The 25,071-nt window shown below is 39.2% G+C and overlaps 1 long non-coding RNA gene across 1 annotated transcript; it reads right to left on the bottom strand.

Annotated features, from left to right (window-relative positions):
* Positions 1-749: 749 nt before the first annotated feature.
* On the bottom strand, positions 750-23,734 carry LOC114278631 (uncharacterized). Its single transcript, XR_014351146.1, has 2 exons — positions 23,674-23,734; positions 750-1,003 (listed from the first exon to the last, which is right to left on the bottom strand). It is a non-coding gene; the product is annotated as an uncharacterized LOC114278631 (long non-coding RNA).
* Between the last annotated feature and the right edge of the window lie 1,337 nt (positions 23,735-25,071).

The following is a 25,071-nucleotide window of genomic DNA, read 5'->3' as shown; positions in this document are numbered from 1 at the left end:
CTAAATTAAATTTTCATCTTTAGTCCCTGTGGATCGACACATAATGTTAATTGCTATTCTACGGAGTAGTTGTAGTTACTATTAAGTTTTAATTAAAATATTTTGGTACATAAACAACACATCACCACCGACCAAAAACGATGAAGGTAAATAGAAAACTTACATTCTCTACAAAAATTTAAAAAAAAAAAAAGCTTTGGAATGTCTTATTCATTATTTATTGTTGACTTCAATATAAAATAGAATATAGGAATGATGGATTCAAAAAAAAAAAAGATTGAGTATGAAGTTGCAGTGAAGAGAGTGAGAATAGAAGAAGAAAAAAAAGTTAAGAAGGGTAAAATGTAATAAAAAAAATATATATATATTATCAAGTTGGGATGTCTAACCAATTTTTTGGAGTGCAAATAAAGTGATACAAAATAATAGTTGAGAAGGCTACAATGTAATTACTCATATAAATATATATACCTCATTTGCCCCTACACACTTCCGCCTCTGAAGGAGTACATCAACCATCATTTTTTAAAAATTTTACAAAAGGATGTGTGAACTTTGTTTGGAAAGTTATTAAAGTTAGCCAAAAAGCAAAAGTGTTACGACTCAAACCCGCCCCCTATAGATTTAGCATCGTAACCAACAGTAATCCTCAGATTACCAAAGACCTCTGAACATGATAAACAAAATACAGGGGCTAACGGAAGCAAATAATAAAATTTAGTGTCCATAGAGTTGTGCAGACATGCATAGGACAAAAATTTTAAACTTTAATTACATAAACGTGACGTCATATAAGTAACAGTCTTGCGTCACTTCACTTACAGGTAACTAAAATGGGACTTAGCCCAACATACAAATAAAACAAAAGAAAACTTAAGCGAAATTCTAGATCACAAAACATCGACCACAAGCAGGTTTCGGAACCTCCACAGGAGGCACTGTGGTTGGCTGGACAAAACTGACCTCCATGCAACAACTTAGGCCTGGTCACACGCTTTATCACCTACATACATAAATAATACAGTGAGCTGGAGTCCAGTGAATAACAACAGAGTAAAAGTTTTATGAATGATGTCTAAACAATCTTAGGAATCAGAATTCATATCAGAAACAGATTCAGAGTCATATACTCATCAGGAATCATAAGCAATTATATGTGGTACATCCATTAGCCATTACATCATCTTGGTCCTGGGACCCATATGCAAAGTCGATACCGACGACCCCAAAGGTCTATATCTTGTGCACAAGTAGTCATGGTATTTTTTCTCCTAGACAAGGGCCATATATAAACCTCGGTATTGTTTCCCCCGGGTAAGGGCCATATGATCATGAGCCGTGGTATTGTTTCCCCAGGCGGGGGCCATATAAACTAAGGATGCCACAGATACATTTCATAAAATTGGACATTCATTTATGATTCATAAAATAGCATTTCATAAAACAAATCATATCTTATCCTTCATAAAACACTTATAATCAACATATCTTTACAAAGTTGTCACTCACAGGTAGCTTCAATAGCAAAAGAGTCAAAACAGTCGACTCAACGATCTATGGCGCGTGACCTACACAAATACATAACAGATACACATTGAAACACATGCTTGGAAAACACTTAATTCATTTCTTTTCTATCTTGGTGTGTTTCTAATCCTTATCCACATTATTGTGTCTTAATTAGAGCTTAGGAATGTCTAAGATGCAATGAGGATGCCAAAATGTAACTTAAAACACTTCAAATTTTCAAAAACAGGGCAGTCCACTCGAGCATAACTTCTGTCGCTCGAACGGTCTGCAAAGTCTGTAAAAATAGTGGGTTCATGATTTTTCCACTCCACGGACACTCGACCGTCGCTCGAGCGCAAGACTAGGTAAACAAGGTCTTTGCTCGAGCGCAACTTCCTACGATCGAGCGATCTGCAAAAGTCTATAAAACTTCTGTGGGCTCTCATTTTATGCTCAAGCTCAACTTTTGTAGCTCGAGCGGAGGGTCAAAAATAAGGGTAGTCGCTCGAGCATAGGTTTTGTCGCTCAAGCCAACCCCCAAACTCTGCAAAGTACTGGAAGCTCACATTCTCTACTCGAGCGCAAACTCCACCGCTTGAGCAAAAATTACAAATTCTTGAATTTACAGATTATTGATACAAGTTAAAAATCCATTTTCAAAACATTAAAACACGTGATGAATTATAAAACATTTCGCAAAATCAAGCCCAAAAGCTTTGCCAATTATACAAGCTTAAGTTTGAAACTTTGAAAACATAACATGTGAAAAATCTAGAAATCCGCTAGATATTGATTTGTGATTATGTATCAATTTTAAGCAGTAAATGACAATCCCAATCAAACGATCAAGACAAATCGACACAACGATTTAACGTGGAAAAATCATAATTGGATTGCCTCCAATTGTGATTAAAAAACCATGGGAAAAAGCCATGAAACAATCCACTAAGAAGACATAAAAGAATTACACAAGTGTACTCTCAATTACCTAGCGAATCCATGCCCAAATCGAACCGACCCTTATGTGCCTCTTCTAACCCCGTCTTCACCTCGAAATTGTCTTGCCCAATGTTAAATCCACAACGCCAATGTCGAATCCACGAAGATGAGCCACTCTAGAATCCACCAAAGCTTCTGACCCAAATTTTTCGGAATCCATCGAATAACAACTCGCTCTTTTGTATAGAATAAAACAAACAATCCTTTGATATATACTTTTCAAACCATGAGTTAAACTCAAACAAACATCAAAGAAACTAGCAAAGAAGCTCCATATATAAACCCTAATATCCAAGAAGATGATATGGAAGCTGTAACCCTAAAATCTGATAAAACCACATATTTATATAAAACTGATCCGCGATCTCTGCTCGAGCGCAATAATGGCCGCTCGAGTGGTCTGATGCTCGAGCGCAGGAAGTTCCGCTCGAGCACAAAAACACAACTTCCAGTACTTTTGTAGACAGTTCAAACTTCTAGAACCAAAGACTCTACGCTCGAGCACACAAATGGCCGCCCAAGCAGACAAGCAACTCTGACTGCAATTTTACTTCTGGCTTCGGGGGCGTTGCACCTCAACCCCGTCAGGGCGCTGTCCCGGACCCGCCAAGAGGCGCTACCCTCTCGACCCCTACGAGCTGACCGGGCAGCTTGATCCCCAACACAGTTAGCGAAGTGGCAAACAAGATAGGATAAGATCACAAACTCCTCTGCATAGGCATAATTTGAGTTGGATTCGCATCTAAAACTCATAGCCTCACTGAAATAAAAAGATCAAATAAAATTACAACTGAAAGGAGTTTTGTCAAACTAGATTGCCAAGAATAAAAACTTAACAATCTTCCCCTTTGGCAATGCCGTGACAAAACACACCTAACAAATAAAATCCTAATCACCCCAACGCATTACAGCCAACAAAAACAAACTTCTTTCTCAAGGTCATGATCTGCAAAACAACTATTAGTGCCACAATCTCCAAAACAACTATTAGTGCCACAAGAGTATATAAAAAGGCAATAGATATATGAAAATATTATCTTGAAGCATGAGATAGAAATATGAATAGATGTAAATTAGAGATTTTAAGAACATATAACATGAATAGATGAAAATCCTAAGACATATGCACCTTCAAACTTTCTCCCCCTTTTTGTCATGAATTGTCAAAGAAAGCTCAAACAACGAAAGCAAGATTAAAAACCATACAAGCAGGGAAAAGATGATAGAAAAATTAATAACCTGCAAGAAATAAGCAATAAACAAGCAGTGGATAGCAACATACAAACCAACTAATGCCAATCTCCCTTACCAAACCAATCAATGCAAAGATAACCCGAACTTCCCGTCACTAAAAGCAACCACTAAAAGCAACCAAAAACATTGTATTGAAAACAAAGAACAAGAAGAAAACGACAAAAATAATATGGTGGAGCAAGCAAAGAATTTCAGATTTGTACCTTAAAACACACAAGATTATTCAAGAAGCACAATTACTTGAAAACATAATGTGCACAACCTTTAGGAGATTTCTCATAAAAGAAAGTGATGTATTATGTGAAAAATATAGATCCCATGATAAAAATGTGTGTGTGACACTTGGAGTTCAACAAACACTAGATTCAAATCCTAGTAGCGATCTGAAAGCTGGACCTCCAACAAGAGAATCTAAGCACAACTAAGGAGAGTCAAACCACAGGAATCAAGGGGTATTTGTTGAGTAAAAGCGAAGGCTCCCCTTCAATCAATGAATCTTTTTTTTGTTTTTTTCTTTTGCACATTTTTTTTCTTTCCTTTCTTTTGCACATTTTTTTTCTTTTCTTTGCACACTCATTGGCGGTTGTCACGCTCGAGAGTATGAAACCAAACCAGAGAAGCATGGATATAATAAGGATAGCCTGGTTGGTGACTTTGAGGTAGCCTTTTCCTCATGCCTTAATTGCAAAGAACTTAGGGGAAAGCCATGGAGATACAAAAAGATGGAAGGTGGTTAAGAGACTCAACATCACCCATGATATGCTAGTATAGGTCAATTCCTCTAGAAAAGCAAAAGATACAATGCCATAAGTCCATAGAGAAAAATGATCACTAAGGCGGAAGACTCCGATATTTGTTAATCCAATAGTGTGTACAGAATGAGACATACTAATTAAAGAACACGCACTTCGAAATGAGTAAAGACCACAGAAAGCACACACGTATTAACATGTAATGGATATTCTCATCAATTCCAATATGACACAAGAACTTGTCAAAAAATTTCAAGCTTGCAAAACCATACTAAGAAAATATTTTTGGATTTTTTTTTCTTTTCTAAAATAAAGCAAGACATAAAATGAACAAGCACACATAAAATGATAGCACACATTAAATGACCCAAAAAGAAAAAACACATAGAAACCTAAAAACTAAAACGAATAAACAAATTAACACAAGTCAAGTTTTCTCACCCAAACTGCTTTAGTATGAACAAAGTTGTGGGAATTGCGGTTCTTGGGTGGTGTCTTGACGTTATGGTTCCTTACCCCTTCAATGGGAATCCGTCTCGACTTGGTTTCTAACTTCCTATTCCTAGGTCTAGGCAAACACAACCTCTGTTCATGTTTGGTCTCAAGCAAATCAAAATAACGAGGTCTAATATGACTCTTAACCTCATTACCATCAATGAAGTGTCTCCTACCCCACAAGACGTTGGAATTTCTTCCATTCTATGAGACACTCTCCCATGCAACTCATAATAATAAGGGCGGATATGACCATACATACCACAATGATGACAAATAAAAACAGGGTGTACCTTCTTTTCTTTGACCTTACCAACTTTAGGAAGATTGAGAAGTCTTTCCTCTCGTTAAATCTTTTGCTCCCCTGCCCTTGAGTTCTCGTATCATGAGATGTGGATGCACTCCGTTTTTGCTCTTTATTATCACCAAAGCCAATGCCACTCTTGTCATAACACATTTGTCGAGACCCAATGATATTGTCCAAAGTCTTTGATCCTTTGTTCCAAAAACCAATGGTAGCCATAGCACACTTGAGCTCTTCTTCTTTCTTGATCACTAGTTCTTCCAAAGCAACTTGAGACATCTCAAGAGATTCAATCTTTTCTTTATACGTTGCATAGATTTGCTGTAGCTCATTCCTCTCTGTCTCACAAGTCAAGAGTTTTGCACAAAGAGCTTGTCGATCATTAGATATCTTGACGACATCATTCCAAGCCTCGGAAATCTCCTCCTTTAGTTTGACATTCTCACTTTCACATGCTTTGAGTTTCATAGTGAGTTTGTCATTCAATTTGGATAATTTAAGAGATTCCTTATACAACTTTTCATAAGCTTGCTGAAGCTCTTCATCATCACTCCCCGAGGATTCATCATCAATGTTATTCTCAACCGGGATCTTCGGGTACTCTGTTCATCCTTCAGTTTCAGAAGCCGCCATGAAAGCAAGGAATTGTTCATGCCTCTTTTCACCTTGTGCTTCGTTGTCACTTTCATCTTTATCAAACTCGAATTCATCATCCCAAGTGATAGCGAAGGTTTTTTTTCCTCAAATGATTAGGTCATTCTTGAGCAAAGTGGCCATATCTTTGGTATTCATAGCATTGGACTGTTTCAAAGTTCCCTTATATCTTTCCTTTCTTTTTCTGGGTTATAGAATTAATTTTGAATTTATCTTTGCCTTTGGATTTATGAGTTGGGATTCTTTTTCAGAAAAGACTTGTTAAATTGTTTTACAAAAACATCCGTAATCTTAGAGTCAAACTCACAATCCTCATCAGAATCCTTTCCAACTGTATGAGCACTACTCAAAGCAATATCGTCTGTTTGTTTCTTTTTGAAATTTCTATATGCCTCATAAGTTTGGAGATTTCCAATCAAATGATCCAGTTTGAGGTTGTCAATATCTTGAGCCTCTCAATAGCTGTAAGTTTTGGTTAGAACCGATCGGGCAAGGACCTCAAAAAATTTCCCACAACCTTAGCTTTAGGTATTTTTTTCACCTAAATTAAAGCTGGAATTTATAATGTCACTCAACTTCGCATAAAATTCATCAAAGTTCTCACTATTTTTCATTGAAAGGTTTTCGAAACTAGACGTGAGCCTTTGAAGTTTTAAGCATTTAATAGTATGAGTGTCCTCATGAATAGTTTGTAAGATATCCCAAGCCTCTTTTGCGACTTCACAATTGCAAATACGATTAAACTCTTCAGGTATGACGGCGTAAAAGAGAGAATTTATAGCTTTACTATTCCAACTACTATATTGGTAATCAATTGTGTCCCATTTATCAATTGGTTTTGGGAAGGTTACTCCATCAAGAGTAATCATCGGTTCGGTCCACCCATACATGACAGATTGCCAAACTTTTTCATCAATAAATTTTAAAAACGATCTCATCCGAGCTTTTCAAAAAGAATAATTGGATCCGTCAAGTAAGGGCGGTCAAACCATAGAATTTCCCTCACGAATTGAATCCATTATCACAAATCAAACAAGATCTCACTCTAATAGTTTTTTTTTTTTTATAAAAAAAATAGAGCGACCTGCTCTGATACCAATTGAAAAATCTAGAAATCCCTTAGATATTGATTTGTGATTATATATCAATTTTAAGTAGTAAATAACAATCCCAATCAAACAATCAAGACAAATCGACACAACGATTTTAACATGGTAAAATCACAATTGGAGTGCCTCCAATTGTGATTAAAAAACCACGGGCAAAAGCCACAAAACAATCTACTAAGAAAACATAAAGGAATTACACAAGTGTACTCTCAATTACCTAGCAAATCCATGCTCGAATCAAACCAACCCCTATGTGCCTTTTCTAGTCCCATATTCACCTCGGAATTGTTTTGCCCAACGTTGAATCCACAACACAGATATCGAATCCACGACGATGAGCCACTCTAGAATCCGCCAAAGCTTCTAGCCAAATTCTTCGGAATCCACCGAAGAATAACTCTCTCTTTTGTATAGAATAAAACAAACAATCCTTTGATGTATCATTCTCAAACCATGAGTTAAACTCAAACAAACATCAAACAAACTAGCAAAGAAGCTCCAGATATAAACCCTAATATCCAAGAAGAATATCTGGAAACCGTAACCCTAAAATCTGATAAAACCACATATTTATAGAAAACTGATCCGCGATCTCTGCTCGAGCATAAGAATGGCCGCTCGAGCACAGGAAGCTCCGCTCGAGCTCAAAAACACAACTTCCAGTACTTTTACAGACAGTTCAAACTTCTAGAACCAAAGATTCTCCGCTCGAGCGCACAAATGGCCGCTTGAGTAGACAAGCAACTTCGACTGTAATTTTTCTTTTGGCTTCAGGGGCGCTGCCCCTCGACCCTGCCTGGGCGCTTCCTCAGACCTGCCAAACGGCGCTGCCCCCTTGACCCCCGCAAGCTGACCGAGTAGCTCGATTCCCAACATTGTCAGCGAAGTGGCAAACATGATAGGATAAGATCACAAACTCCTCTGCATAGGCACTATTCGGGTTCGATTCGCATCTAAAACTCATAACCTCATTGAAATAAAAATATCGAATAAAATTACAACTGAAAGGTGTTTTGTCAAATAGGATTGTCGAGAATAAAAACCTAACAACATACATGTATTTCCTTGAGTTCAAACTTTCCAAATCTTGGTAAAATGAGATGTTTAGTACAAAAACATGTTGAATTCTTCAAACAAAACCAAAACATGAACATACATGTAAGAATTCCTTGAAAACAACTTCAAAATGATGTGATATATACATGCATGTATGTCATTAGCTCATTCTTTCCATGATTGTCGTGATTCTAACTTGTTCTCTTCACTCTCATGTAATTACCTCTACATGACTCATGAATTCACCTCCTATGTACTTTATGTCCAAGAATTAAAGGAGAAGTTCATACCTAAGGTGTGAATTCAAAGGATTCAAGCTTAAATCTCCAAGTCTTCTACCACTCTCCTTTCAATTCCCTCTTTTCCAAGCTTTTGATCCCAATTCTTACTCACTTTTCCTTACTCACGTTTGTGTGTGTCTAAGAATAAGGAAAATGAAGTCTAGAAGGCATATACAAGCCATATATAGGCTAATTAAGGAACTTAATTAAACTTAGTTAAAGTTAATCAAATGGCATTATTTTATTCTAATTAATTCGTTCCAAATCAAATTTCAATTAAACCCACTATAATTATCTAAAATTTCTAAATAACACATATACCAAGTCAATTTCACGATCAATTGCCGATAAGGCCTTCAATTCGCATAAAGAAACAGAAACACAGACAGATCTTTCTACAACAGACAGATATAAATGCAAATAACATATACCACATGCAATTAACATAAAATTTTCATCTTAATTACGTATTAGCAGTCTTAATCAAGGATCATGGGCTAATAATAGATCAGAGTTGTTACAATTTGCAACAAGCCCGCGGGGGACCTCGCTACAGCTCGGACTCGATTTGTGTCACGGTTCTAAGTCTGAACCAAAGAGTCCAAATCCGGCAAATCGTTTTGAGAAAACAGATTTTTTGAAAGAAGTGCCAAACATGGACTGCTTTGCCAGATACAGAGTCGCCACCTAAATATTTTATTTTGGGAAATTTAGGAAACCCTAACTCGTTGCCAAAGGCCACGTGTCCGTCATCACCAAAGTTGCCTCGGCTCGGGAACTTGGGTACGATTGGGGAAGGTCACTTCGTGAGCACCCCCGCTCGCCCGGTCATAGACCGGCCTCTACTAACCATGATATCTATTTTTGAAAACATTGTATGTTCTTATTCCGGTTATTAGCCTAGGTTACTATGTGATGCGCACAGCATACAAGTATAGACTGAGTCGCCTGAATTGGAACAAAACATTTCATGTTTGTTTGTTTGAAAATGATTTGATGGTGCTACCCGCAGGTAGGCTAAGACGTGGATTTGCCACCCTCGGGTGGGCTTAGAAAACATAATTTTGCCACTATCTAGTGGGCTTAAAACACACATTTGATGAATTGTTCCAATCCAAATAACCTAACCTTCACCCACAGGCACTCAGGCAGTTATATCACGTAAGCATATAGCCTCATGGTAAACATGCTTTCATGGCAGTCACTCACACGCATGCAAGGATGCTAAAGCATAAAGCTCACCGGGTACTCCAAGCCAAAACAAAAACTGTATTAGAAATCATGCATGACCCTAAGTATACAGAAATGCCTAATGCAACACATGCAAAAATGCAAACTATAGCAGGCTCGGCTATCTTAAACATGGCATATGAAATGCTACAACTAACATGTATTCAATTTGGAATTGAAAGTACGATGCAGTTAGTATGGTGCGCCGAGCCCGGTGCATGCAAAACAGATGAATGAATGCAAACATGCTATCATACTGTATGCTAATTGAAATATGCCCTAATCTAACCATCATAAGCGGATAAATAAAAGGGAAGAAAGACGTGGGGTTGGAAGACATACAACACACACACGCACACTTATTACAGTTTTGCCCCCCGCGCAGAGGGTCCGAATAAATATACAGTCCCAAATAAAAGAATATTACAATCCAAATAATACAGTCCAAATAATGTAAAAATTCCTAATTAATTAAAAAATTAACTAAGAAAATAAATAAAACTGGCATGCAAGCCAGGGACTGCTTTGCTTCTGATGGATGATGCATGTCCGGGTTGTCTTGCGCGGAAATCCACCGGGATGCCCCAATTAGCCTCTGTTTAGCAGTTATTCTTGGAAAGCGTGCCGAGCTCCGAAAAGTTGTTGATTCTTCATTTTGTTGCAACAGAGAGCAAGAAAGGGGCATAGCAATGTATTTTCACAGATATATGCATGCCTCGATCCTCGTGCCACCAATCACGTATACCGAGGCATGATGGCCGAGGAGTCGAAATGCACAATTCAATATAGGATGAATGCACATGAAAACACAGCTAAAACCTAACTCCATCATGGATAATCCGGAGTGTCGGTGACTGGGGAATTGAGACGCGTTCCGTCACTCGGAGTACGAAACGCACCCCGTTTCCCGTGCCCGGGCTAACTCCTATTCCGAACACAATGCAATATGCATGACATGTATGAAATACAACTAAGATACAATCCTAACATACACAATGCTATGGAATGACATGCCTCGAAATACGTGCACACGGGCACACAAACTGAGGAAATGCATGAATGCGATCTAAGATACAACCTAGTATGCACTATGCTGTGAAAATGAGATGCCTCGAGATGCGTGCACACGGGCACGCAAACCGAGGCAATGGCATACGCAATGCAATAGGGCTAAAATGGCATATAGAATGCAACATGGACTTATACTAACATGAGAGAGCCTCAGCCACACTCACATAAGAGGCCGGTGGATGAAAATGAAGTGCCTCGAAATGCGTGCACACGGGCGCGCAAACCGAGGCAATGGCATACGCAATGCAATATGGCTAAAATGGCATGGAAAATGCAACATGGACTTATACTAACATGAGAGAGCCTCAGCCACACTCACATAAGAAGTCGATGGATGAAAATGAAGTGTCTCGAAATGCGTGCACACGGGCACGCAAACCGAGGCAATGGCATACGCAATGCAATATGGCTAAAATGGCATGGAAAATGCAACATGGACTTATACTAACATGAGAGAGCCTCAGCCACACTCACATAAGAGGCCGATGGATGAAAATGAAGTGCCTCGAAATGCGTGCACGCGGGCACGCAAACCGAGGCAATGGCATACGCAATGCAATGGCATGGAAATGACATATAGAATGCAACATGGACTTATACTAACATGAGAGAGCCTCAGCCACACTCACATAAGAGGCCGATGGATGAAAATGAAGTGCCTCGAAATGCGTGCACACGGGCACGCAAACCGAGGCAATGGCATACGCAATGCAATGGCATAGAGAATGATATGCAAACATGCTAATGGAATTTCAGCACTGAAATGTGGGGGAAAACAGCCCCGAAATGAGGCGAAAGTACACCCGATGCATGGAATAGTCCCGAAACATGAATTTTGGCACCCGAAATGGCCTATAGCTATACCAAACATGCACAATGTGGACATGCAATGAATAGACAGTAGCAAGGCAGCCCCAAAATTAGCATTTTTACAGTTCAAAGCATGGCCAAACAGTAAACAAAAACAGGGCAAAACAAGCATACAAAAATGGCCCTAAATGTGAGACAAAGAAGCAACTCACAGCTGCTGACCCCAAACAGGTTAGGGGCCTTCTACAATATTGAAGAGGGGCCAAAAATAGGATGTTTTACAGAACTATAAAAACCCCAAAAACAGACACAAGTATGCTCAAAATGCTATGCAAGATAAGGCCCAAAAGAGGTTACAACACTAAGTATACAAAATATGCCCCAAACAGAAAAATATCCTTAATGAAACATGACAAGGGGGTCAAAATAATACCACTTTCAGTTCGAATCAAGGTCCAAAAACAAAAACACCATAGGCTAATAAATCATGCAAGAAAAAAGGGGAAAGAGGGCTACAATGGCAAGTGGCATATGGAAATATCAAATGGTGATGAGCCCTTCAACAATGTTGAAGAAGGGCTCAAAATAAGCACACTTACAGTTTATAACATGCCTCAAAACAGATCACACACAAGCCAAAAATATCATGCAAGAAAGATGGCATACAAGAGGGTAATGAAGCAAGTGCAACAAGGAGGTCCCAAATAGGGTAAGACCCTTAATGAAAGATGAAAATAAGCTCAAAATATGGCCACTTTCAGTTTTGGTCGGAGCTCAAATGTATAAGAAAGAAGGGCTAAGATATAGACCAAGAAAAGAGCAAAAAAGGGAAAAACGAGACTCACCCTTGAAGACTAGTCTTTAGCAACCTCTTGGCTTGAGAAAAAGATGCTCCTTGCCTCTGGAAATGACCTCCAAACTTCTGGTATGGAGTGGTGGTGGTGGTGAAGGAATGGTGAAGAAATGGTGTAGGGAACTTGGAGTTTTGATGGTTGGAATATATAGAGAGAGAGATATATAATGTAGGAGCTCTAAACAAAAATTTCTAACCCTTAATACAGACCTGGGGTGCTGTATATATAGGCAAAAGGGGTGGAAAAATGGGGGGAAAAAATGGAGGGAAAACAATCCAAGTTTCCCTCCAAAAAAGCCAAAAGTGAGATATAAAGGCAAGTGGTAGCTGCTGGACCCAAATGACCGAGAGCCCTTCAACAAAGTTGAAGAGGGGCTCAAAAAAAGACACTTTGTAGTTTACGACTAAGTCCAAAACAGCTCACAAGTAAGCCTAAAATACCGCGCAAAAATAGGCCTAAAAGAGCATTAAAGAAGCAAGTGATAGGAAGAGATCTCAAACAACAAAAGATCCTTAATCAAACATGAAAAGGACCTCAAAATATGACTATCTCAAGTTCAGGTCGGAGCCCAAAAATGCAAAATGAAGGTTCGGGAGTCAAAACACGCAGTTTGGGGCCCCGAATGTGGGCTGTTAGGCACCGGAAGTGGTGTCCGACCACGAAGTTGGTCTCTCGGACCACAGTGTCCCTCAAAAGGGAGCAAATAATACGCATGCCAAAAACCGGAGCTAATGGAAGTGGTTAGGTGGTCCCGAACCGAGGCACACGGCCTGACGGCTCCGAAAATCGGGAACCGGGCTCCGAAACGGGCAAAATGTCCTACGACCACGAAATGTAGCCCACGTCCACTGAGAGATGGTCTACGGGACCTCTCCCTCCCCTCAGGAAAAGAAACAGAGGAAATCGAGTCTGGTTCGCGAACCGAGGCAAGGTACAAAAGAATCCAGAAGTCCGGAGGCAAGGCTCGCAGTCGAGACTCTAAAACTTCTGAACGAGCACAATATGCAACATCACCGAGCGCTTAATCGGTGACGTCTGAGTCTTAAGGTCGGTCAAAAATGGGGTGTCTACACAATCTTTCCCTCTTAAAGAGTTTGATCCTCCAAACTCAAATTACCTTCATTTCGGAAGAATGTAGGGTCTACTAGAAACAAGTCTGGATATCTTTTCATCCACATTGCATAAGTTCCTCCGTGGTTTTGCCAATCTACTTTCACCAATGGAATTTATTTTTTTCTCAGTCTTTTGATCCCTTGGTTGACAATTTGGATTGGACGCTCCTCTTAAGTATAATCATCTTTCAAAAGCACATGAGTTAGCTCAATCACGTGTAACGGATCTCTCAAATAATCCCGAAGCATCGAAACATCAAAAACATTATGCATATTTTCCATAACCGAAGGTAAGGCTACTCGGTATGCCACAGGATTGATTTTCTCAATAATTTCAAACGGGCCAATGTACCGCCGAGCCAACTTGCTTTTAACTCCAAATCGAATTTGCCCTTTCATTGGAGTTACTTTTATAAACACGTGGTCACCGACTTCATATTCTCTATCTCTCTTCTGGACATCCGCATAACTCTTTTAGCGACTTTGGGCGATTTTCAAATGTTGTTGAATCAGTTTCACTTTCTCAGTTATTTCTTGCACGAGTTTCGGTCCCAACAACGATCTATCGCCTAATTCGGCCTAGCATATCGGAGATCGGCTTTTTCTTCTGTACAAGGCTTCATAAAGAGCCATACCAATACTCAAATGGTAGCTGTTGTTATACACAAACTTAAACAATGGTTAGTAGGTCTCCCAATTGCCTTGGAAATCAAGGGCACACATTCTGAGCATATCCTCCAAAGTCTATATCGTTCTTTCTGATTGGCCGTCTGTTTGTGGGTAATAAGCACTACTCAATCTCAATTCAATTCCCAAAGCTTGTTGCAAACTTTGCCAAAATCTCGAGGTAAACTTGGGGTCTTTGTTAGATACAATAGATACTAGCACACCATGTAATCTCACAATCTCATTCACATAAATGTTAGCTAATTTGTCTGCATTATAAAATGTCTTCACATGTAAAAAGTGAGCAGACTTAGTTAAACGATCAACAATAACCCAAATAAAATCCATACCTCGGGAGGAGTGAGGCAATCCAATAATAAAGTCCATTGTAATGTGCTCCCATTTCCATTCCGGTATTAGAAGCGACTGCAATAATCCAATAGGTCATTGATGTTCGACTTTCACTTGTTGACAATGCAAACATCTAGCTACAAAGTTCGCAATACACTTAATCATTCCAGGCCACCAGAAATTTTGTTTCAAATCTTTGTACATTTTTTTATTTCTCAAATGCATAGCAAATTTGAAATTATGAGCTTCAGTCATAATGCACTTTCTCAATTTTGAACAATTTGGTACACACGGTCTACCCTGAAATTTCAACACATCGTTTTCATACACAAATCCAGGTCTCAGTTTTGAATCAATTTCATTGACAATCTTCTTAAAAAATTCATCTTGCAATTGCTTTTCTTTAAGCTCCTCTATGATAGTTGGTTGTGTAGAAACAGCAGCTAGAACTCCACCATGTTCACGTAAAACAACTTCAATTTCATTTCTTTCCAAGTCATATAACAATTCATTCCGATCAGTAAGCAAACATGACAAATTCCCAATAGATTTTCGGCTCAAAGCATTTGTCACTGTATTTGCTTTCTCCGGATGTTACAGAATTTACAAGTCATAATCTTTGATCAATTCGAGCTATCGTCTCTGTCTCATACTCAATTCCTTCTGAGTAAAGAAATATTTTAAGCTTTTATAGTCGGTATACATTTCACAAGTCACTCCATATAGATAATGGCGCCAGATTTTTAAAGAAAAACCACAGTTGCTAGCTTAAGGTCATCAGTTGGGTAGTTTTTTTCATGAGGTCGGAGTTGGCGAGAAGCATAGGTAATCACTTTTCCGTTTTGCATTAGTATACACGCCAAACCTTTATATGAAGCGTCACTATAAATTTGAAATCCATCAGTACCATTGGGTAAAGTTAAAATTGGTGCAGTTACCAACCTGGTTTTTAACTCTTGAAAGACGGATTCTCTTTGATCATTCCAATCAAATGGCACATTTTTCTTTGTCAACTATGTCAATGGCATGAAAAATTTGGAAAAGTCTTTCACAAATCTTCTATAATAGCCAGTAAGTCCCAGAAAACTTCTAACTTTAGATATATTTATAAGTCTTGGTCAGTCGACAGTAGCTTCAATCTTTTGTAGGTCAACTAATATGTCATCTTTGTTGATCACATACCCCATAAAGGTCTCACTGTCAAGCCAAAATTCACATTTGGAGAGTTTCGCGTATAATTTCCTCTATCTCAGAATCTGTAGCACGGTTCTCAAATGATTTTTGTGATCTTCCCTGCTTTTGGAGTAAATCAAAATATCATCAATGAACACTATAACAAATTCATCTAGATACGGTTTAAATACTCTATTCATTAGGTCCATGAAGGCTACTGGTGCATTCGTTACCCCAAATGGCATTACCAAATACTCCTAGTGCCCATATCTAGTCCGGAATGCGGTTTTCTCGACGTCTTCTGCCTTAACTTTTAATTGGTGACACCCGGACCTAAGATCTATTTTAGAGAACACCTGGGCTCACTAGAGTTGGTCAAATAAATCATCTATTCGGGGCAGTGGATATTTTTTTTTGACAGTTATTTTGTTCAATTCACTATAGTAAATGCATAACCTTAAAGACCCATCTTTGTTTTTAACAAATAGAACTGGAGGACCCCAAGGTGAAACACTCGGATGGATAAATTTCTTATCTAACAGTTCTTGAAGTTAGATTTTCAATTCTTTCAGTTCTGAGGTTGACATTCTGTGTAAGGGGTTTTAAAAATAAGTTGTGTTCCAGGTACTACTTCAATAGTAAACTCAATTTCCCTATCAATTAGATCCTCGGGCAATTCGTTTGGAAAGACATTAGGAAATTCATTAGCTACATGAATAGTTTCCATATTAGGGCTATCAGAAGTCACATTTAAAACACAAGACATATAACCCTAACATCCCTTCCTAAGCAATTTAACAGCTTTCATGACAGAAATCAAGTACGGGAGAGAAACTACCCCTTCCCAACAAATACAAACTCAGGCAACGCCGAGGGTCGAAACACAACAGATTTAGAAACGCAATCAATTGTAGCATGATATTTAGTCAACCAGTCTATCCCCAATATGCAGTCAAAATGATCAATAGACATAGGCATCAGATCAACATATAACAGCACACGACTAATCACAACATCACAAGCCGAATGCACACAAGCACATAGCATAGAATTCCCAGATGGAATAAATATCGATAGCACATAATTCATGGATTCTAATGGTTTAGTTAGCCTTCGAGAAAAAGCATATGATACAAAAGAATGCGTAGAGCCAGAATCTATCAACACATAGGCATTCTGAGCACAGATATAAATTATACCTGACACTACTGATTCAGTATTCTGTACATCGCCAGGCACAAGTGCAAAAACTTGACCTTGTCTTAACGTTTCTCTCCCAGTGTTGGTTCTCGCATTTGATCTTAGTGCAGAAGCAGATCTGACCGAACTTGTCGCAAGACGGTTGGCATTTTCAGCTACAAGTGGGCAATCTTTCATCATGTGGCCAATCTTGCCACACCGAAAGTAAGAACCAGAGGCACGATAACAGACACCCTTATGTTTTCTTCCACATTTAGAACAAACAGTTGTAGATCTACTACTCTGACTTGAGTTGCTAGTAGATCCCATGCTTTGCTTCTTGTACACAACAAATGAACGGCCCTTTTTGAATTTGTATCCAGATCTTTTGCCTTTCCATTCAGCCATTAGAGCTTTCGTTTGTTTCATTGCAGCCAAATTGGATTTAGCCATTAGAGCTCTATCAAGCACATCAACGTATTTGGGCAGTTTCAATACACCGACCTGATCAAACACATTTAGATCCAGCCCTCCTTCAATTTTTTGAGCTTTCTTATAATCTGTATCTACCATGTGTGGGGCAAAACGGGCTAATTCAGTGAACTTGGTCTCATACTCGGCCACTGACATAGTGCCTTGCTTAAGCTCTTGGAATTCAGACACCTTTCGATCTCGAAAACACTGAGGGAAGTATTTCTCATAAAAGATCTCTATAAATTGATCCCAAGTCAAAGTCTCACTACTATCACAGACAAGCATCCACCAATGTCGGGCTTCGTCCTTTAAATTGTAGGTGGCCAACAAAACTTTCTAAGTCTTGATACATGGAAAGACTTCAAATAACTTTTCAGTTTCTAGCATCCATGTTTCAGCCTTTAAATGTTCAATTCTACGTAAGAAAGTCGGTGGCTTCATCTTATTGAATTTTTGAGTCAAGCTGATGATGTCATTGTTTACCGATTCTGCTTGGACCAGAGGGGGCGGAGGAGGTAAAGGTTGTTGTCTTTGTTGTTGCATCATTGTGTAGACACCCCATTTTTGACCGTCCTCAAGACTTGGACGTCACCGTTTGAACACTCGGTGATTATCCATGTTTGTGTTCATTTGGAGTTCCCGGAGGCCTCGGCTCGCGCGCCTTGCCTCAGGATCTCCGAACTTGACTGTTTAGTGTCTGGTTTTGCACCAAACACTTGTGTTTTGCCTTGGAGGGGGGAGGGAATGCCTTGTGAGGTATCCCCATACACCACCGGCAGTGGCTAGAGGTCACCGGCCGGTTTTTGCTGCCATTGGCACTGTAGTTTGCCGGTCGGCATATTTTGTTGTCGGTCAGCACTATTTAGTGCCGGCCGGCACTCTTTTTTGCCAAGATGGCCTTTTTGGCCGGCCGACTACTGTGCATCTGCTTTTGTAGATATTTTAAGACAGCTGTCTTGCTTTTGGCTCCCCTCCATACACGTGTATGGAGGGATTTCTCTCTTGGAAGCTTGTCTTGTAAGCTTTACAAGACAATAAGCTTCTATAAAGAGAAGGCTGGTCTCTTGGCTTGAGAGGTTAGAGACTTGAAACACTTGGGAGATATTTAGACAGCCATTTTAGGGTTTTGAGTTCTAGGGTTAGAATCCATTCACCTTCTATCTCTATATCTCCCTCTTATGTGTGTTTTAGTGTGTTTAGTCCATACTATTGCACACAAACACCTAGTGTTTCACCTTCACTTAGCTACTGAGATTCTAAGGGACTGATTTTGGTGTTTTGGTGTTGGATTCAAGCCAAGGAGGGCCATTGGAGCATCATTTGTAAAGGGGTTTTCAAGGGTGAGAATCTAGTCCCATTATTTCCCATTTTTGCATCTTATTTTTACCTATCTTAAAATCGTTTTTGAGCTTAGTGTATAATACAAAAAAGTTCTGTTTTTAGGCCCTCTAATTTGTTTGTTTAGAGTGTTTTGTGGTTTGGAGGTGTTTGACCCCTCCTAGGCCTTGAAAGGCCTCATTTTGTGCTATTTTGTACAAGTTTTGAGACTTTGATGTTTGGGCCTCTTCACCACTGAAATCTTGAGGGATTTCAGTGGTGAAGATGGTGCCTTGAAGTCTCCAAAAGGGGAGGGTCACCCCCTCTCCTTGTTGTCCTTGAAAAGGACTATTTTTGGCCTCTTGAAGGAGCATCATGTTAAAGTGTGTATTGACCATGTCTTGGCTGCTTTCCATGCTTAATATGTTGTGATATGCCTCTGTTTTTTGTTGATTTTGGTACACCATGCATGCTTAGCATAGTTACCATGTAATGCCTTGTGATCCCTTAACATGTCTTAGGTTGTGTGCCTTTGTTTCTAGCATGTTTTAGGCTTACATTTGTGAAGATTTTGTGCTTATCTTGACATGTTTTAGGTCTTTCCATAAGTGTTTGGGTTGATCTTGGCATGCTTAGTATAGCCCCTTTGCATGTTTGGCTTGTTGGTCTTAAGTGCATAAGTGTGTAGCATGCATCGCTTGTATAATTTTCAAATGTTTGGAACCATTTTCCATGCTATTCCAGTCCCTTAAACATGCTTGCTTGATTGCCTTGCATGCCTCTTTAATGCTTTGGAAGCATGTGTTGCATGCTCCATGTTTTGACCATCGTGCATGCCTCTAAATTTGAGCCACTTAGATGCCATCTAAGTAGTCCTTTAGCCTTGCTTTAACATGCTAAAAATCTGTTTTTAGTTGTTTAATGCATGCCGTGATTGTTATGCTAAATGTGCTTCAAAGCTTCATGACTTGCCTCAAGTATTTGGACCATGCTTGCATGCATTTGCCTATCTTGTTTAACATGATTTGGGCATCATTTTATAGCATGATTTTAGAGCTCATGTTGCATGCTAATTGTCCATGAAATCTCTTTTCGAGTGTGCTTGAATGTTGCTTGTTTAATGCTTGAGGCTTGGACCATAACATGTGTATGTGTGCATGTGTGTTTAGCCTCCATTTTTGGGCATTTTGGCCACTGTTTTAGGACTATTTAGGGCTGCCTAATTCATGCTTAAGTCCATCCTCTATTTGGTTTGCATGCTTACTTTGCATGTTTGCTTGTATGCTTTGCATAAGTACATTGCATTGTTCATGTTGCATGAATGATAACATGCTTAGGTTGCATTGCATCAACATGCATTCCTTACCCCTTGATTTGGTGATAGGGATTGGGATTTTTGTTTGATTGATTTGCATTTCATTTGACATGAAAGTTGCATACTTGATCCCTTGGGCCATCATGCATGGAAATGCGTGATTGGTGGTCCGAGAATCGAGACACATGCCCCTTTGAGTCATTACCATGATAAGGGACATGATTGGTGCATATATGCCTTGAATTGTGCTGCCATGCTTTGCCTTGCCCTCTGTTGCTGTCAATTGCAGATTCTGCAGGAACACCCTGCCGACCGGCAGTGTAAAGTGCCGACCGGCAATCATTTCTCTGCCGATAGCTTCATTTTGTGCCGGTGGCCACATCCCACTGCCGGTGGCAATTCCATGCAGCCGGTGATGTCTCCCATGCATCCAAGGAAGCAGTCTTGAGGTTTTGGTAGCCTCCAGAGGAGTGAAGGAAGGAAAACAGAGGCAACCTATGCATGGCGGTGCATTTCCCGAGGCGATTCCCTGTTTTCTTAGCTTAAGTTAATTTGCTTAGTTGATTAGGCAATTTGTAATATTTAATTAGCTTGCGTAGTTAATTAATTTGTATTATTTATTTGGTCCCTCCGAGCGAGGGCAAATCTGTAATAAGTGTGTGTGAGTGGTGTGTATGTCTTCCAATCCCCACTTCTTTCTTCCCTTTTACTTACCTGCTTTGTTGGTTAGTATTAGGGCACGTTTAATTTAGCATACCTTATGCTATGCATGCGTGCATCTATGCATTTGTGTTACATGCATTAGGTTCGGTACATCACGCTAACTGCATTTGTATTTCAATTCCAAATTGAATACGTGCATCAATTGAATGGCTGCATTTCACATACCATGTTTAGGATTAGCCGAGCCTATCTAATTGCATCATGTATGTGTTGCATTAGACAATTTAACATGAACTAGGATACGCATGTTTGCTAACTAGTTTATTGTTTTGGCACGGAGTACGATGTAAGTATTTACGCTTTAGCATCCCGCATGCGTGTGAATGCTGCCATGACAGTATGCTTGCCATGCGGCTAAATGCTTATATGATAAACTGTTTGAATGCCTGTGGGTGGAGGTTGGATTGTTTGAGTTGGGAAAACTCGTTGAAATCCGTGTTTCAGCCTACCTGCGAGTAGCAAAATCCAAAACATTTCCAAAACAAATGGATGTGCAATGCTTATTTCCAAATTAGGCAATCTAGTCTATACTTGTTTGCTGCGCGCATAACATAGTAATTCTAGGCTAATAACTGGTTTAAGAACACATAACGTTTTCAAAAATCGGATATCATGGTTAGAAGAGGCCGGTCTTCGGACCGGGCGAAAGGGGGTGCTCATAGCTGACCTTCCCCGATCGTACCCAAGCTCCCGAGCCGAGACAACTCCGGTGATGACGGACATGTGGCCTTCGGCACCGAGTCAGGGTTTCCTAAATTTCCCCATAAAAAAAATATTTAGGTGGCGACTCTGTATCTGGCAAAGCAGTCCATGTTTGGCACTACTTTTTCAAAAATCTGTTTCTCAAAACGATTTGCCAGATTTGGACTCTTTGGTTCAAGATTAAGAACCGCGACAACAAAATCGCGAGTCCGAACTGTAGTAGCGAAGGCCCCTACGCGGGCGCGTCTACACATTGCTTCTATCAATGCTTCAAGCATTCATTTTATTCGGTTCATTCTGGCTTCGAAGGATTCGGTTGCACCATCACTTCTTGGATTTTCCATTCGCTATAGATAACAGAGCAGTAATGAACTCGAGCAAATAATTCTTCATAGTGTTCAATTTCAGTTCATTTCATTACAGTGTCAATGTATATTGGTTCAAATATGTTCACTTGATATTACACACTCACACATGCAGGTGTAATGTCCCTAAGTCTTACTAGGACATCCTATAGCTCATATGGACTTGTGTGTACGGCAGAACACATGCTCTAATACCACTCTATCATAACCCAAACCTGTCCCTATAGGTTTAGCATCGTAACCGGCCAGTAATCCTCGGATTACCAAAGGTCTCTGAACATGATAAACAAAATATAGAGGCTAGCGGAAGCAAATAATAAAATATAGTGTCCATAGAGCTGTGCAGACATACATGAGACAAAAATTTTAAACTTTAATTAGATAAACGTGACGTCATATAAGCAACAATCTTACATCGCTTCACTTACAAATAACCAAAATGGGACTTAGCCCAACATACAAATAAAACAAAAGAAAACTTAAACGAAATTTTGGATCACAAAACATCGACCACAACAGGCTTCAGAACCTCCACGGGAGGCACTGTGGTTGGCTGGACAAAACTGACCTCCAGGCAACAACGTAGGCCTGATTGTGCTCCTGATCACCTACATACATAAATAATACAGTGAGCTGGAGCCCAGTAAATAACAACAGAGCAAAGGTTTTATGAATGATGTCCAAACAATCTTAGAAATCAGAATTCATATCAGAAACAGATTCAGATTCATATACTCATCAGGAATCATAAGCAATTATATGTGGTACATCCATTAGCCATTATATCATCTTGGTCCTGGGACTAGGGATGGCAATCTGAACCCGACCCGACGGGGACCCGACCCCCCGACCCCGAATTCAATGGTTATTTACCGAAAAATATCCCCGACGAGCCGGGGATGGTATTTAAAATTTTATCCCCGATGACATCCGGACTGGGGACGGGGATAGATTTTTGAGCCCCGGGCCGGACCCGGCTCCGGCTCCGGCCTTGTTTAGTCCCCGAGGTAAATTTACTGTTTTGTCCTTGGGTATATATAACATGCTTGTGTTTGTTTACGGTTTGACACACACACACTCAGCCTCTCACTCACACACGACGTTGCTCTGCTCCGCTCCTCTCTCTCTCTCGCTCGCCATCGCCGCTGGTTTGGTCTCCCCCTCTCTTTCTCTCACCGCCGCGCCTCCCTCTCCACCGGCGATCCTTCGTCACCACCGATCCTCCCTTACCGCCTCTGCCGTTTACCGTTTCGCCTCCCCTCCCCCTCTCTCTCTCACACACACACGACGGGGCTGTTGCTCTCTCTCCCTCATCGTCATTCCTCTGTCGCTGCTCTCTCTGTTTAGGTATCTCTCTTTCTTTCTCTCTCTCTCTCTCTCTCTTTAGGGATTTCGATCTAAGGTTTACATATATGTATATATATATGTATATATATATATATATAATATATCTATTTATATATTTATTTATTATGAAGCAGATCATTTATTTTATCATGAAGCAGATCATTTTCTTCAACCTTTATTTTATATATCATGAAGCAGATCATTTATATATCTGTCTAGCGTTAATATTCATTTTATAGATCTGTTTATTTTATATATTATTGAAGCAAATCATTAATATATCTGTTGATCTGTTGACTCGTAAAGGAAAAAGACAAGAGGAATACTGTTATGTTTATTTATTTATTTATTTTTTATAGGGAGGAACATTGTTATGTTGGTATCTCCTATTTTGAAGCAGATGGTGTTAGCTCAATTATACTAAGATGTAACAAAAGAAAAGAGAAGAAAAATAACATTCCATGAAAATTGAGTAATTTGTACGAACTCGGGATTAGACTGGAACTCTTAGTTGACTGTTAGTTCACAATATCTAATCCATGGTATTGATTCAATTTTTTTAAGGTATTACCTTTTTTCTTGCACTTGTTAATTTGGACTTCAGTGTATAATCCTCTGGGTGCAGTCCACCTGTACATGGGTGAGGTAATTTTTAAGATAGAGCATGATAAGGTGGAAAAATAATTTGTACACATGTGTATATATATTTTTATATATATGATCTAATGAACTGGTGAGAACGCATTTAGATACTAGAGAGGCTTAGAGTAAGTTGTGACCAAGCCATGAATAGAGACAGAGAACATCACTGTCAGTTTTCTGTTTGTATCTGTTTGTATCTAGTTTTTTGCACTATACAAGTACCAAGTAGAAAGTTTCATCCATGGATTATAATTGTTAATTCTGCAAGTTTAATTCTTGCTTGTTTAATCTGGATGCTGGTTATACAATGAACATATCAATATCATGAGTCTAAAATGTATACCTTGAACATATGAGGTTTTAAAGAATGTTTGAGAGCGAGGCATTGAAAGATTAGAATTCTTAGGATGTTTGGATATTTGGATGTGATTAGTGTTTACATTATAATGGGCTGCCTTTGGTTATTCATTTCATGTTATTTTTGTAAAGGTTAAAAATGTCAGAAGTTAACTCTCAAGTACCAGTTAACTCTCAAGTACCATTTGAGAGCAAGGCATCACAACAATCATTGCCACCTACCAACTCACCTTCTCCCTCTCTAATCAAAATGTTATTGACTTAGAAGAAGAGTCCAATACTTGTGGAGGAACTAAAAAGAAAACTAGTATTGTGTGGGAACACTTTAAGAAACAACAAGTCAATGGGGTGTAGAAGGCAATATGTAATTATTGTAATCAGCATCTTGGAGGTGATTCAAAAAATGGAACTAGGCATTTGCATGATCACTTCAAGAGTCGTACTAGGAAAAAAGTGTTGGACATGAGGCAAAAAGTTTTAACTAACAACTTTAATAGAGAGAGTCCAAAATGAATTCTTATATTTTTGATCAAGATTTTGCTAGGAAAGAGTTGTCACATGCCATAATATTGCATGAATACCCCCTCTCTATCGTAAATCATGTTGGTTTTAAACGATATTCAGCAGCACTTCAACCATTGTTTAAAGTACTTTCTCGAAATACGATAAAGAGTGATATTTTAAAAATTTATGATTATGAGAAGGTGAAGACATTGAGTTTGGTAGAGCATGTTAAAAGTAGGGTGACAATCACAACTGATATGTGGACTGCTAGCAATCAAAAGAAAGGATTCATGGCTGCCACCGCATACTTTATTGATGGTTCATGGGCATTGCAAAGTCGCATTTTGAGGTAAATTTGCATTGAGTTTGTAAATTTGCAAATCTTTTAACAATTCTATCTTATTCGGTTCAATTTGCACATTATTAATACTTGTTCATGAATATTATATTTTAGGTTTATTTATGT

The sequence above is a fragment of the Camellia sinensis genome, chromosome 14, assembly GCF_055761805.1.
Source record: "Camellia sinensis isolate YWXY chromosome 14, ASM5576180v1, whole genome shotgun sequence".
Classification (NCBI taxonomy): domain Eukaryota; kingdom Viridiplantae; phylum Streptophyta; class Magnoliopsida; order Ericales; family Theaceae; genus Camellia; species Camellia sinensis.
This window is presented reverse-complemented; position numbering and strand designations above follow the sequence as displayed.